This window comes from Bactrocera neohumeralis, unplaced genomic scaffold, assembly GCF_024586455.1.
Source record: "Bactrocera neohumeralis isolate Rockhampton unplaced genomic scaffold, APGP_CSIRO_Bneo_wtdbg2-racon-allhic-juicebox.fasta_v2 cluster09, whole genome shotgun sequence".
NCBI lineage: Eukaryota > Metazoa > Arthropoda > Insecta > Diptera > Tephritidae > Bactrocera > Bactrocera neohumeralis.
In genome coordinates, this window is record NW_026089622.1 from 33,785,257 (window position 1) to 33,799,645 (window position 14,389).

At 38.2% G+C, this 14,389-nt stretch overlaps 1 protein-coding gene across 1 annotated transcript in view; it reads left to right on the top strand.

The window, feature by feature from the left end:
* Positions 1–14,389, top strand: part of LOC126764085 (uncharacterized) — a 532,840-nt gene that overhangs the window by 285,867 nt on the left and 232,584 nt on the right. The window contains exon 3 of the mRNA XM_050481871.1: positions 11,874–11,971. The gene's annotated coding sequence lies outside the window, so the exon portion shown is untranslated. The remainder of the gene's footprint in view (positions 1–11,873; positions 11,972–14,389) is intronic.

The following is a 14,389-nucleotide window of genomic DNA, read 5'->3' on the forward strand; positions in this document are numbered from 1 at the left end:
ACAGATGTAGTTCTTCTTCTTTTCCTAACCATGGCCATCGTCAAAAAAAAAAAAACGACAGATGTAGTTTGATAGTTATAGTGTAAATATTTGTCAGTATTCACTCAAAAAAAATTGTCTATGGTAAAATGTCACTTGAAATGTTAACGTCTCTTTGCAGTGCATCTATACTATAATTCTTTAATATTCCTGAAAATCTAAAAGCAGCAAATTTCAATAAAATTAAAAAAGTATTGTGTCGTGTGTTTGTGACTTACTAAATATGCCTCCAATAATTAGGCGGTGCGAAGTTCGCCGGGTCAGCTAGTAGCGAATATAAATCAAGCAGAATTAAATGTACAAAAGAAGAAATTTTATGTCTAAATGATGTCACATCTAAAAAGACTTCCATTAAAAAAGAATTAGAAGAATACAAAGACGAATGCATCGAATATTTATTTATGAGTCAAATTAAGATGAATTGAAAATACTCGTATAAGTATAAGATATCGTAAGCCCCTCACAATGAAATTATTACCAAATGCAGTTAAGGTTATTAATATTACAATCACAAAGAATTTAAGTATGGAGGAAATACATTTTCAAAACATTAAAAATATTCAGGAAATAACAGAACTCGAATATGAAGCAAAAAAAGTAAAATGATAAATTACAGTCTGATAACAATTGTCAGCCTTATAATAATGTAGTAATACTAATAATCTGTAAATACAACAAGAATAAGAGCGCACAGGTTAAAATTAACATTGAACAAATTCCAATGCAAGAGCAAGCCCAACCTATAGATCAAATGATGGAAAGGATCAAGCACCATTCCTCTTTGAATCGGGACGCTTCAATTTAGAGGTGGGGGGTTAATACCACCAGTTCATATTACATGAACATATCTTTTATTTGTCATAAATATTTAACATAACACTTGCGACCCATATGATCCGTATTGAAGATTGTACTTTGCTAATACGGTCCGCCTTAAATGGTCCCAAGATGTAATTCATAGATTGTAAGATGAACCTTTCCACTTATAACTTATGGTCTATCTTAAGTGGATTATAGATATACTTCTTAGAATGTATCTAGGCTTAAGAAAAATATTGTATTTAAAAAGAGAAAATAAAGAAAACTAGGCAGTTGCCCACCAGAACTCGGCCTAATAATTAATTCGCGATCCTGCCAGGAGTTATTAATTTGCATATATATGTTCAATTATTTATTTATGTTAAGGATCTTTTTTTTGAGTTTTGAATAAATTATATATTTGTTTTTATAATTTGTGGTACTGTTAATTTCTTCCGGATCTTTTATTTATTTCAATTTTTTTTTTAAATAAGTTTCATATCTAATTGACCCAATGTAGGTAGGATATTGCATAAGCAGATTGTATGATGTATGTTTGTATATACATAAGTGTGTCTATTTTATATTGTTTTTCTCTTCTATGTGTTTTTTGTTGGTTCTGCATCTCATACCTGCAATTTGCCTCTGCTTATTTCTTTATTGCAATCCTGCTTACTGTTTTATAAAACGGAGGGATATTGCCCAAAAATGTTTGCAAGTAAATACTTGAAATAAGCAGTGTTGCTGGAAAAAGTGTGCTTGAATACACAAAGCTGAGCAAGAATAGGCATTGAGCTGAGTTTTTAGTTATATTTACAAATGTGGTTATGTATATACATATATGTATGTATTTTAGCGAATTGTGTTAGGGGTTTTTCAAAAGATTGATAACTGTAATAAATTAGTAAACGTATATTACAGGTATTATATGTATATATACCCATAATTTTTACATACATACATATATGCAGTATAAATTAAGTTTATATGAACTGAATACGCTCACTTGGGTTTTGTGGGGTATTACGTAGAATGTGTGTATATGCCCCTTTTCTTGCCAATTCCTCTTTTGGTGCCTGGCTTCTTGTGCGTTTTGTTGTTTGTATGTATGTTTATGTTTGTTGTATTTATAATATTATTATTTTGGTGGTTTCGCGCCCGATTTGTGGGTTTTTATTTGTTTTTGTTTTTTGGAACTGTTCGCTGGTTGCACTTTGTTTTTGTTTCTCTCCACTCTGTTCACATTTTTGTCACCTCTCTGATATATAGTACATATGTATGTATACATATATCGATATGTTATAATTTTTTGTTCATTATATATGTAACTACATATGGTTTTGTTCTTTTTTTCTTTTGTCACTGCACTTTTGTTTTAATCTTAGCTGTTTTTGTTTGTTTTATATTTTTTTGTTCGCCACTGCACTTTTACCGCACTGCACTTGATATTTCACCTTTTGTGGTTCGTCTTGTGGCTGTTAATTTATAGTGCCTGTCTTTTAGGCTCGAAGGACCATGATTAATTCCGCAGTTTATTAGGGTACTCAAATCTCACTTACACCCGCGATGAAAATTGTACAATTTACTTTAATTTATTCTACTATATATTTAAAATACAATAAAATTTTAAATATATCTAAATGTAATCGGTACGGCGGATTTTAATTAATCGCACTGCTAAATTGTTGTTGAATCGAGTTGATCGCTCACAGGAACCGAGTTGAGACAAAATCTAGCGAATATCCAATTGTATGGTGTGTTAACGCGGCGTAGTATATAGCGTAATGTACGTATGAAAACGAATGCTGATGGTCGAATTGTGAGGAATGAATTGTGTCTGCTATCCCGTTGTCCATCCTTTTTGTTTATTGGGTTGGTGTACAGGTGTGGTGAGTTGTGTTGGTGTTGTGTAGAGTTATGGTGTCATCGGGTGTGGTAAGTAGGCTGTGTCTTGCTAGGGTAGAGTGGGTGGATGCTTAACTCATTTAAACACAAATAATGAGAAATTTGCCAGTCGAAAGACTTCGAGCACTACGATCCTTTCTTATATGTGGAGTAGATTTTTGTGGTCCGATATACACAACTCTTAAAATACGTGGTCGACCACCCGTAAAATCATATATTGCAGTACTCGTTTGCTTTACTTCCAAAACAGTACATATAGAATTAGTTTCAGACCTGTCAACTAATTAATTTTTTTTTGCCTTAAAAGGGTTTATTGGACGCCGAGGAATGCCGACGAAGGTATTCAGCGACAACGCCACCAACTTCGTCGGCACCGATCGCAAACTGAAGGAGGCGTTTCTAGCAATCCAGAATTGAAGAGATTCGTAGCAGGCAAAGGGTGTAGCTTCATCTTTATACCACCGAGGACGCCGCACTTCGGCGGATTACGGGAAGCCGCGGTGAAGTCCGTCAAACACCACATCGTTCGCGTAATCGGCAACGCGCCACTCACAGCAGAGGAGCTAGCAACACTGTTGGCCGAAGTGAAGGCCATCCTCAACGCTCGCCCCTAATACCTCTGAGCCAAGCGCATCTGCTAATAGGTTGCTCCCTGCGAGCATTACCCCAGAGAAGATACCAGAGGACCCAGTTCGTTGCTGCGAGAGATGGCGACTTGTTCTCAGTTCTGGCGACAGTTGTCTAAAGTATACCTGACGGGTCTTCAGGAGCGCAACAAGTGGCTGCACCCCATACGCAATATGCTGCTCAATGACACAATTAAGCGCCCCATATATTCTCGTCCTCGAGAACAACGTGAGGACAACAGATAAAAAAATTGAAAAAGTTCAAATCCAAGCTAAACACCAGGATTTAGATCGAAAGTCTTCCATGTTCATGGGGAAGATTGAAAACATAAGAGCTTCAAAATTTCAAAAAAAAAATTACAAAAAGAAGAGCCTAAAATTGTTTATCGCCCTTACTTGGAATAAGAAAAATTAAAATTCTAACATTCTATGGCGATATCAAAGAATGGGTCAATTTTTATAACGTTTTCCAAGATATGGTACACAATAACGAGCAGTTGCCGAACACAGAAAAAATGCTGCTTCTTCGTCTCTGCTTAAAAGGCGAAGCTGCGCGATTAATAAAGCACTTACAAATTTCATCAAAAAATTATGAAGCTGCATGGAGTCTACTTAAGCAAAGGTATGACAACCAAAGAATACAGTGGCACAGAATATTGAATCAATCAAATATAAATAGTGACAATGCTGAAAGCGTGGGGCAACTATTAGATACAACAAATTAATAGAGGTACTCTCTTGCTCTTGCAAGATTGCACGATTGAGAGCATCCATTGCAGAAACTAGTGATATATGAACGGCTGTTTCGGTCAATTTAATGAAAATGACTATTGTGAATTGGCGCACATTCTGTATTCATTCATACCCCTAGTATCTTAACGCTATAGAGTTAGTAGGAATAAGCATTGAACCAGCTTATCCATTTATTGCGCGTGTAATTGTCCGATAGTTAGACAAAGAAGGACCGAAATTATATGAGCAAACAGTTAAAAAGACGAGAGAAATTCAACAATTATCGGACATCAGAGATTTTTTGGATCAACATTATCAAACATTGAAAGCAGTGGCATCTTAGTAGAAATCGTAAACAACATATGTTTTAGGTCAATAATAGCTTGAATAATACAAGACAGCCATTCAAGCAGATGTGTTCCTATTGTCAAATTATATTATAAATTAATTTACTGTAATGTAAAAGATTCAAAAGCATACCCATTGATGATAGGCGTAAATATTATATGTAAGGTCTACTACAGGTGCCTAAATCATCATGACACCTTACATGTTGAATCTGAAGAGAGTAAAAAAGCTAGTTATACTAGCTACAGCTTAAGTAAGAGCAAAGACAGCAAGTGAAGAATATGTATTGCTACGGACACTTATAGATCAGAGATCACAAATAACCACAATATCCGAAGAAGCAGCACATATATTGGTTGTCAAAAAGTCTTGCGGTATTTTCGCTAGTTGGCGCTGAAAGCGCGTAATTCTAGTTTTATTCGTCGCATCGGTATACCTTTTTGGAAAGCTCATTTCACGCGCTAACACGTGTTTGATTGATTGTCGTTTCTTTTAAGTCGTTCGTGAGTTATAGCGTCGCAAACATGGAGCAAAATAAAGAGAAAATACGGCATATTTTACAGTACTACTACGATAAAGGCAAAAATGCATCATAAGCCTCCAATAAAATTTGCGCAGTTTATGGACCCGATACAGTTTCCATTTCCACCGCACAACGATGGTTTCAACGTTTTCGTTCTGGTGTAGAGGTGGTCGAAGATGCGCCACGCTCCGGAAGGCCTGTCGTCGAAAATTGTGATAAAATCGCTGAATTGGTCGAAAAAGATTGGCATAGTAGCAGCCGTAGCATTGGTCAAGAGCTGGGCATGAGTCATCAAAAAAAAAGCAAAACTAAGAAACGAATTTTTAGTTTACCACTTTGGACTTAATTCATATCCTTTGATATCACAAGCAAAACTAAATACGTGTACAAAAAGCCTCAACAGCCATTTAGTATGCAAAGAAAAACCTTAATGGCAACCTGCCTTAGATCAAACATGAAATTCTACCATCCATTTAGACTGTCAAAAGTGCAAAACGCAGATATTGGATATTCTTCAAATAAGTAAAATAGACGACAACGAAGAGTTAGTAGTAATTGTATAGAAAATGTAAACGAATCATGCTGATAGAATCATTGTCAATATTCCCAACCGGTAGAATATTAATAACAAAAAAATGCAGTCCACTAATTTTATATAATAATTTCTTTGCCTCGGCAATATGTTCAAATTTAATTGAACATGCTTACTTATTCAGTATCAGCAAACCCGAAATACTATTAAAAATAAATATCTATTTTCAAATATGTTGAACATACATACATATGTACATAAACAGACACATGCAATGCGCATCTAATAACAATAATAATAACAAGTAAGGAAGGGCTAAGTTCGGGTGTCACCGAACATTTTATACTCTCGCATGATAAAGTGATAATCGAGATTTCATTATACGTCATTTACATATTTTTCAAATACCGTATTTTTATAAAGTTTTATTCCGCTATCATCATTGGTTCTTAATGTATATACTCGTATTATACAGAAAAGGCATCAGATGGAATTCAAAATAGCGTTATATTGAAAGAAGGCGCGGTTGTGAACCTATTTCACCCATATTTCGTACATGTCATCAGGGTGTTAAGGAAATATTATATACCGAGTTTCATTGAAATCGGTCTAGTAGTTCCTGAGATATGATTTTTGGGCGAGGCCACGCCCATTTTCAATTTTTAAAAAAAGCCTGGGTGCAGCTTCCTTCTGCAATTTCTTCCGTAAAATTTAGTGTTTTTGACGTTTTTTGTTAGTCGGTTAACGCACTTTTAGTGATTTTCAACATGACCTTTGTATGGGAGGTGGGCGTGGTTATTATCCGATTTCTTCCATTTTTGAACTGTATATGGAAATGCCTGAAGAAAACGACTCTGTAGAGTTTGGTTGTCATAGCTATAGTAGTTTCCGAGATATGTACAAAAAACTTAGTAGGGGGAGGGACCACGCCCACTTTTCCAAAAAAATTACGTCCAAATATGCCCCTCCCTAATGCAATCCTTTGTGCCAAATTTCACTTTAATATCTTTATTTATGGCTTAGTTATGACACTTTATAAGTTTTAGGTTTCCGCCATTTTGTGGGCGTGGCAGTGGGCCGATTTTGCCCATCTTCGAACTTAACCTTCTTATGGAACGAAGGAATACGTGTACCAAGTTTCATCATGATATCTAAATTTTTACTCAAGTTACAGCTTGCACGGACGGACGGACGGACAGACGGACGGACAGACGGACAGACAGACATCCGGATTTCGACTCTACTCGTCACCCTGATCACTTTGGTATATATAACCCTATATCTGACTCTTTTAGTTTTAGGACTTACAAACAACCGTTATGTGAACAAAACTATAATACTCTCCTTAGCAACATTGTTGCGAGAGTATAAAAATTCATATGAGAATTGTAAACTACAAGGACTTAAAAAAAAAAACAGAACAAATATCCTTTTCTGCAAAATCAATTTATTTTATTCAAATTAGTCTCCTTCTGCTTCACAGCTTCTGCTACAGCTTTTTGCACGGTCCAAAAGCAAGCCTTTTGAATGGCCTCTACGTCTGCATAACGCTTTCCTTTCAAGGGCAAATGCACTTTTCCGAAAAGAATGATGTCGCACTGTGCCATTACAGGTGAATACGGCGAGTAGTTAATGGTTAAAATGTGATTTTTGGTCAAATAATCGGTCACAAGCGACGATCGATGAGACGGCGCATTATCGTGGAACTCTCATCTTCGCGATATTTGGGCCGAACACGTCGAATACGTCGCACCAAACGCTTCAAAACTCCAAGGCTGAATGCCGCATTAACGTTTTGGCCGGGTGGAACAAATTCTTTGTGGACCTTGGAATCATAAAAACAAATCAGCATCATTAAAGAGATCAAAAAGGACAAAAACTTTCTTTACAATATTGGGACTGGATCCAATATGATCTTCAAGTCAAGTCTTCCTTCTCCACGAGCGATTTTTTGGGTTTCGGCTCGGCCGTTGCCTTCCACTCTCTGACTCTGGCGTTTCGTTTCGGGATCATATTGGATCCAGTCCCAATATTTTAAAGAAAGTGTTTGTAATTTTTGACCTCATTAATGATGCCCTTCGAATGTTGGATTCTCAGCAATTTTTGGTCGTCCGTCAATTTCTGCGGAACAAATCGTGCACACACCTTTCGTAAGCCTAAATGTTCGGTCAAAATGCGATAAATCGATGTTTTAGAGATGTTCAATACCATTACCATGAATGTCAATGATGATTTCGGCTGTTTTTTGATGAATTCACGCACAGTTTCAATGGAATTTTCGGTGATCACGGGATTTTGATTGGCCTACATCTTGATCGTCATTTATGTCCTCACGACCACTTCGAAAACGTTGAAACCACTCGTGTACTCTGCTACGGGATAGGCAATCATCGCCATAAATTTGTTTCATCAATTGAAACGTTTTGGTAAAAGTTTTACCAATTTTAAAACAAAATTTAATATTGGCTCTTTGTTCGAAGCTCATGTTCGCACCGATAACACAAACATACTGACACTTAAAACGCAATAACTTCACTTCCAATATATGAAATGTCATGAAATTTTCACTGGACAATCGATAAAATAGCAGATTGTATCGTACCAGTCGACATATAGATGGCGACACCAGGGGGCGTTAGACTCCCCATAACTCCGTTATTTTTCAACATTTCTGTAAAAAAAAGTCTTAAAATATAGCTAAAAATATCCCTTATTATGTTGAAAGAAGTTCGAAATATTCAATAGCGTACTTTCTCTTAATTCACAAAAATCGCCTAATTTTTCATGCGTTTCACTCGTATAGCCCCTTAAGATAGTTTCCTAAAACGGTTCTAACTCCATTACTTATAGAAAATACAAAATTAAAATCAGAAAGTATAATTCTCAGCTCAGTGATCGACTTTTCATTTATAACAAACGTAATTTTAAAAGGGATGTTTTTGATTGTAAAACCGGGAAAAAGAAAATAGGCTCAAGTGGCAACTACACAACCAGATAGGAGTTTTATATTTATGTTGAGGCAAAATATGAATACGAGCAATGACGTTGGTTTATCATTCATAATCAAATTGGATTCTGGAGTATCAGACCATATATTAAGTAACATGAACCTTTTCACCAATTATGTTATTTTGGAAACACCAATTGAGATTGCAATCGCAAAATAAGGAGAGTACATATACAGTAGAATCCGGTTATAACGACTCCGCTTATAGTGTCCGTCCGGTTATTGCGACGAAAACTCGATGGCTTGGTTGGTCCCCATACAAACTTATATGAAAGGGCCTCCGCTTAGTACGTCTCCGCTTTTAGCGACTAACCGCTTATACCGACGAAATTTTTCATAATTCAACCGGATATAGCGACGAAAAAAAACAAATTCAGCGAAATAATGCCAACAAATTTAAGCATCAAACGATGTAATTAGAAATGTATGTATTTATCAGTGATCGGCACCCTTGCTTGTGTTCGTAGCAGCGACAGGAAGGCTCTTACACAGGTTTGGCCTATACTACGAAAAAATTTCACTGATGAGGAAATTTTTAATGCCGACGAAACTGGACTATTCTACAAATTAACTCCAGACAAAACATTTAAATTTAAAAGTGAGAAGGAAAATTATTTTGAAGAAATCTGTTTATTTAAATTTTAATTTATAGGTGAAAAATGCACTGGAGGGAAGCTGTCCAAGGAAAGGATAACTGTTGCAGCCTTATAAGAGTGGTAATATTAAAAAGCATTTATTGGTTATTGGAAAATCAAAGCGACCTAGATGCTTTAAAAATGTTAAGTCTTTGCCTGTTGACTACTATAGTAATCGCCGGGCATGGATGACATCTACAATTTTTATTAATTGGGTACGGGATTGAGATGCTGAGCTTAAAAAACAGAAAAAGAAGATGTTGCTATTAGTTGATAATTGTCCAGCCCATCCCTAAATTAGTGACCTAACGAATATCACATTAGTTTTCCTTCCACCAAATACGACATCTGTATTACACCAATGGATGAAGGCATAATTCGAGTGATTTAATCAACTTGTCCCAGCAGCTCATGCTCAAATGATATTGAAATCGAAGATGACATTCCTCTATCGGTTTGGGCAAGAGCTCTAAAAAATCAGCTACCGATTTCAAAGGAAGAACTGGATGAATATGTTCTTATTGACAAGGTGACTTGTGAGGAACCTTCCGAAAACAGAATTGTTGAAAATATATTAGATGATGGACAGGATAGCGACGAAAACGTGGAAGATCGAAATGAAGATGAGTCAGCACCTAGCGTTTTAGAGGCACTGAAGGCTGCAGAACTACTAAATAGATTTGTCCATTCGAGTTTTAATGACGAGAGTTTAACGCACAGCATCTCTCGTTTAAATAATGCGGTGCGCGACTGTTTTTACATGCCGACTGCAAAACAATCAAAAATTACTGATTATTTAAATTAAGAATAAAAAGTAAAAGAAAAGAAATTAATCTAGTTATATTAAGTTTATGAATATCCGTTATATGTATACGACCTATTTTGAAAAACCAAGGATATTGAATTAAATTTTTTGTTTTGATTTAAAAATTAATTTGTTTTATTTTAAAAGTCTATTACGAACATGGCAACCATAAAATAAACAAAAAAAAATTTTTTTTTTGCTCCTTCTGGTTATTGCGTCCTCCGGGTATAACGACGTAAGATCGTCGGTCCCTTGAAAGTCGTTATAACCGGAATCTACTGTACATACATATGTATGTCAATACAGTGGGAAGATTATGACTTCCCATTAATCTCAAGAACAATGCAGGTTTTCCTTTTATTATACGGTTTCTTTTTACACGGTATTTTTTTGACATTCCCAAGTATTATTTTACCCGGTTTTATAAAATATTTTTCAACTGGCCACCGCAATTGGAAAATAAGGTTTTGAAGATTTCAACTTTCTGCTTTGAACGATGATACATATTTTAAAGTGGATGCGTGCAGCGGAACTGGTTCGTTATCGCGAGTCTAATTCGTCAACGTTTAAAGAAATCAACTCACTTTCAGCGAGATACATACATACGTATAAAGAAGCAATAATGATATAGTAATTTATTATTTTCTTTTGTACGCTTTTGTTCTGAAAGAGAAACGAAAAGACGATTTTGTATAGAAATTGAACTTTTTTAACGGTTTTTTTTACACTGTATATATTTAGTCCCGACAAACGGTGTAGAAAGAGGCTCACCTGTATTACATTGGAACATGTACTACTTTTCAAGGATATACCGTGTAATCTGTTAAAGGTGTCAAAAATGCAGGCTGCAGATGTGAAAATCGAATTCAGCTCAGTTATGCCTTCTGTTACTTGTTCAAATCACAAAAGGGTCCACATTAAACAAATGTTTTTGAGTGAGCTGTTTTAATTAAATGAAAAAATGGTATGAAACAAATGGCTATAAGTTATGGGATGTGAAATCAAATAAATTTATGGTAGCAAGAAATGTTCTTGTGGATGAGAAAAATTTGGGAAACTCTCGGACTGTGATAAATGACTCACAGTCCCAAAATAAAAGTATGTAACAGGTAGAAAATACCTTGAATGATAATGCAGTCTGCAATGGATAGTCTGCAATTTTAAAACGGATTCAAAAGAGTCAAATTTCTCGGATTAGAGTACGGAGTACCTAGTACCTAGTAATTTAAAATCATATACTCGTAAAAAGCCTAGTGATACAACAGCATTTGCAAATACTTATCCAATTATAATTATGAGTGAAAATTTGCCAACAACACAAGCAAATTATAAGGAAACTGAAGTCGGAAGAAAGGAAAGGTTAAAACATAGCCCATATAGCTTTTTCAATAATTTTTTAATGAAATCGGAATTTGACGGAGGATGGAGTCATGTGCAGAAGTTCACGCAAGTGAGGAAAGTTCTCTGATCGCCATTCACTTGGGAGTGGCCAGAAACGATTCTTTTACACATGGCTCAAGCAGCTCACAACTTCCGGTCTTTGACCAAGTATCCTCTGGGTAGCCTAAGAACATCCGTTTGAAGGCGAGCTAAAGTGAGAAGGCGAAATATCCCCTACATAGGGTTGTGCGCTGGGTTTGGGACCCGCCACGTAAAAAAACATCCCCAATGAACAACAAGCCTCGGATGAGAGACCCCCCTTTTGATGACGACCATGGCAAACGAAAAGGACACTGATATCAGGGCATGCACCTGGAATGTCCGGACCCTTAATTGGAAGGTGCCGCTGCCAAGCTGGTTGATGTCCTCGCGAAAATAAAGGCTGACATCACCGCCGTCCAAGAAAGGCGATGGACGGGACAAGGACAGAGACGAGTAGGTCCTTGTGACATTTACTACAGTGGCCATATAAAGGAGCGCAAGTTTGGTGTTGGATTCGTGGTGGGAGAGAGACTCCGTCGCCGAGTACTATCATTCACTCCGGTGAATGAACGTCTAGCCACAATCCGCATCAAAGCGATGTTCTTCAACATATCGCTGATTTGCGCCCACACCCCGACGGAAGAGAAGGACGATGTGACCAAAGATGCCTTCTATGAGCGCTTTGAATGCGCTTATGAGAGCTGCCCCCGCCACGATGTCGAAATCGTGCTTGGCGACTTTAACGCCAGGGTGGGCGAAGAAGGTATATTTGGCACTACGGTCGGTAAATTCAGCCTCCACGTCGAAACATCCCCAAATGGGTTGAGGATGATTGACTTCGCCGGGCCCCGAAATATGGTTATCTGTAGTACCAGATTCCAGCATAAAAACATTCATCAAGCTACCTGGATGTCTCCGGATCGAAAAACTACCAACCAGGCCGATCATGTTGTGATAGACGGAAGACACGTTTCCAGTGTTTTAGATGCGCGTGCGCTCCGAGGTCCTAACATCGACTCGGACCACTATCTTGTTGCAGCTAAAATTCGCACCCGCCTCTGTGCAGCAAACAACACACGCCTACAAACAAAAGGAAGGTTCGACATGGAGAAGCTGCAATCACAATAGACATCAGAACGATTTTCTACTCGGCTTGCACTCCTGCTCTCTGAGAGCACTCATCAACAACTCGGTATAAGGGAACTGTGGGACGGCATTTCAAACTCCTTACGTACAGCTGCAACCGAAACCATTAGTTTTCGGAAAGTACAAAAGAACAGCCCGGTACGACGAGGGGTGCCATGTCGCAGTGGAGAGAAAACAGGCTGCCTACCTCGCAACATTACGATCGACCACAACACGTTAGGGATGGATGCAACTTCAGACAGAAAAAGAAAGAGGCCGAAATGCGTGAGTACGAAGAGCTTGATAAGCTGGCCGACAAGGGTAATGCTCGAAAATTCTACGAAAAAATGCGGCGGCTTGCAGAGGGTTTCAAGACCGGAGCATACTCTTTTAGAACCCCCAAAGGTGATCTAGTGATCGATGCCCATACGCATACTTAAATTATGGAGGGAACACTTCTCCAGCCTGCTGAATGGCAGTGAATGCACAACGCCAGGAGAAGGCGAACCCGATACCCCAATCGATGACGATGGAGCAGACGTTCTATTGCCCGAGCAAGAAGAAGTTCGAATAGCAATTACCCGCCTGAAGAACAACAACGGCAGGGACCGATGGATTGCCGGCCGAGCTATTCAAACACGGCGGCGAAGAACTGATTAGGAGCTTGCATCAACTTCTTTGTAAAATATGGTCGGACGAAAGCATGCCCAACGATTGCAATTTAAGTGTGCTATGCCCAATCCATAAAAAAGGAGACCCCACAATCTGCGCCAACTACCGTGGGATTAGCCTCCTCAACATCGCATATAAGGTTCTATCGAGCGTATTGTGTGAAAGATTAAAGCCCACCGTCAACAAACTGAATGGACCTTATCAGTGTGGCTTTAGACCTGGAAAATCAACAACCGACCAGATATTCACCATGCGCCAAATCTTGGAAAAGACCCGTGAAAGAAGAATCGACACACACCACCTCTTCGTCGATTTCAAAGCTGCTTTCGACAGCACGAAAAGGAGCTGCCTTTATGCCGCGATGTCTGAATTTGGTATCCCCGCAAAACTAATACGGCTTTATAAACTGACGTTGAGGAACACCAAAAGCTCCGTCAGGATCGGGAAGGACCTCAACGAGCCGTTCGATACCAAACGAGGTTTCAGACAAGGCGACTCCCTATCGTGCGACTTCTTCAACCTGCTTTTGGAGAAAATAATTCGAGCTGCAGAACTAAATAGGGAAGGTACATCTTCTATAAGAGTGTACAGCTGCTGGCGTATGCCGATGATATTGATATCATCGGCCTCAACACCCGCGCCGTTAGTTCTGCTTTCTCCAGGCTGGACAAGGAAGCACAGAAAATGGGTCTGGCAGTGAACGAGGGCAAAACGATATATCTCCTGTCATCAAACAAACAGTCGTCGCACTCGCGACTAGGCTCTCACGTCACTGTTGACATTCATAACCTTGAAGTCGTAGATAATTTCGTCTATCTTGGAACCAGTATCAACACCACCAACAATGTCAGGCTCTAAGTACAACGCAGAATAACGCTTAGCAACAGGTGCTACTTCGGACTGAGTAGGCAATTGAAAAGTAAAGTCCTCACTCGACGAACAAAAGCAAAACTCTATAAGTCGCTCATAATTCCCGTCCTGCTATATGGTGCAGAGGCTTGGGCGATGACAGCAACCGATGAGTCGACGTTACGAGTTTTCGAGAGAAAAGTTCTGCGAAAGATTTATGGTCCTTTGCGCATTAGCCACGGCGAATATCGCATTCCATGGAACGATGAGCTGTTCGAGATATACGATGACATTGACATAGTTCAGCGAATTAAAAGACAGCGGCTACGATGGCTAGGTCATGTTGTCCGGATGGATGAAAACACTCCAGC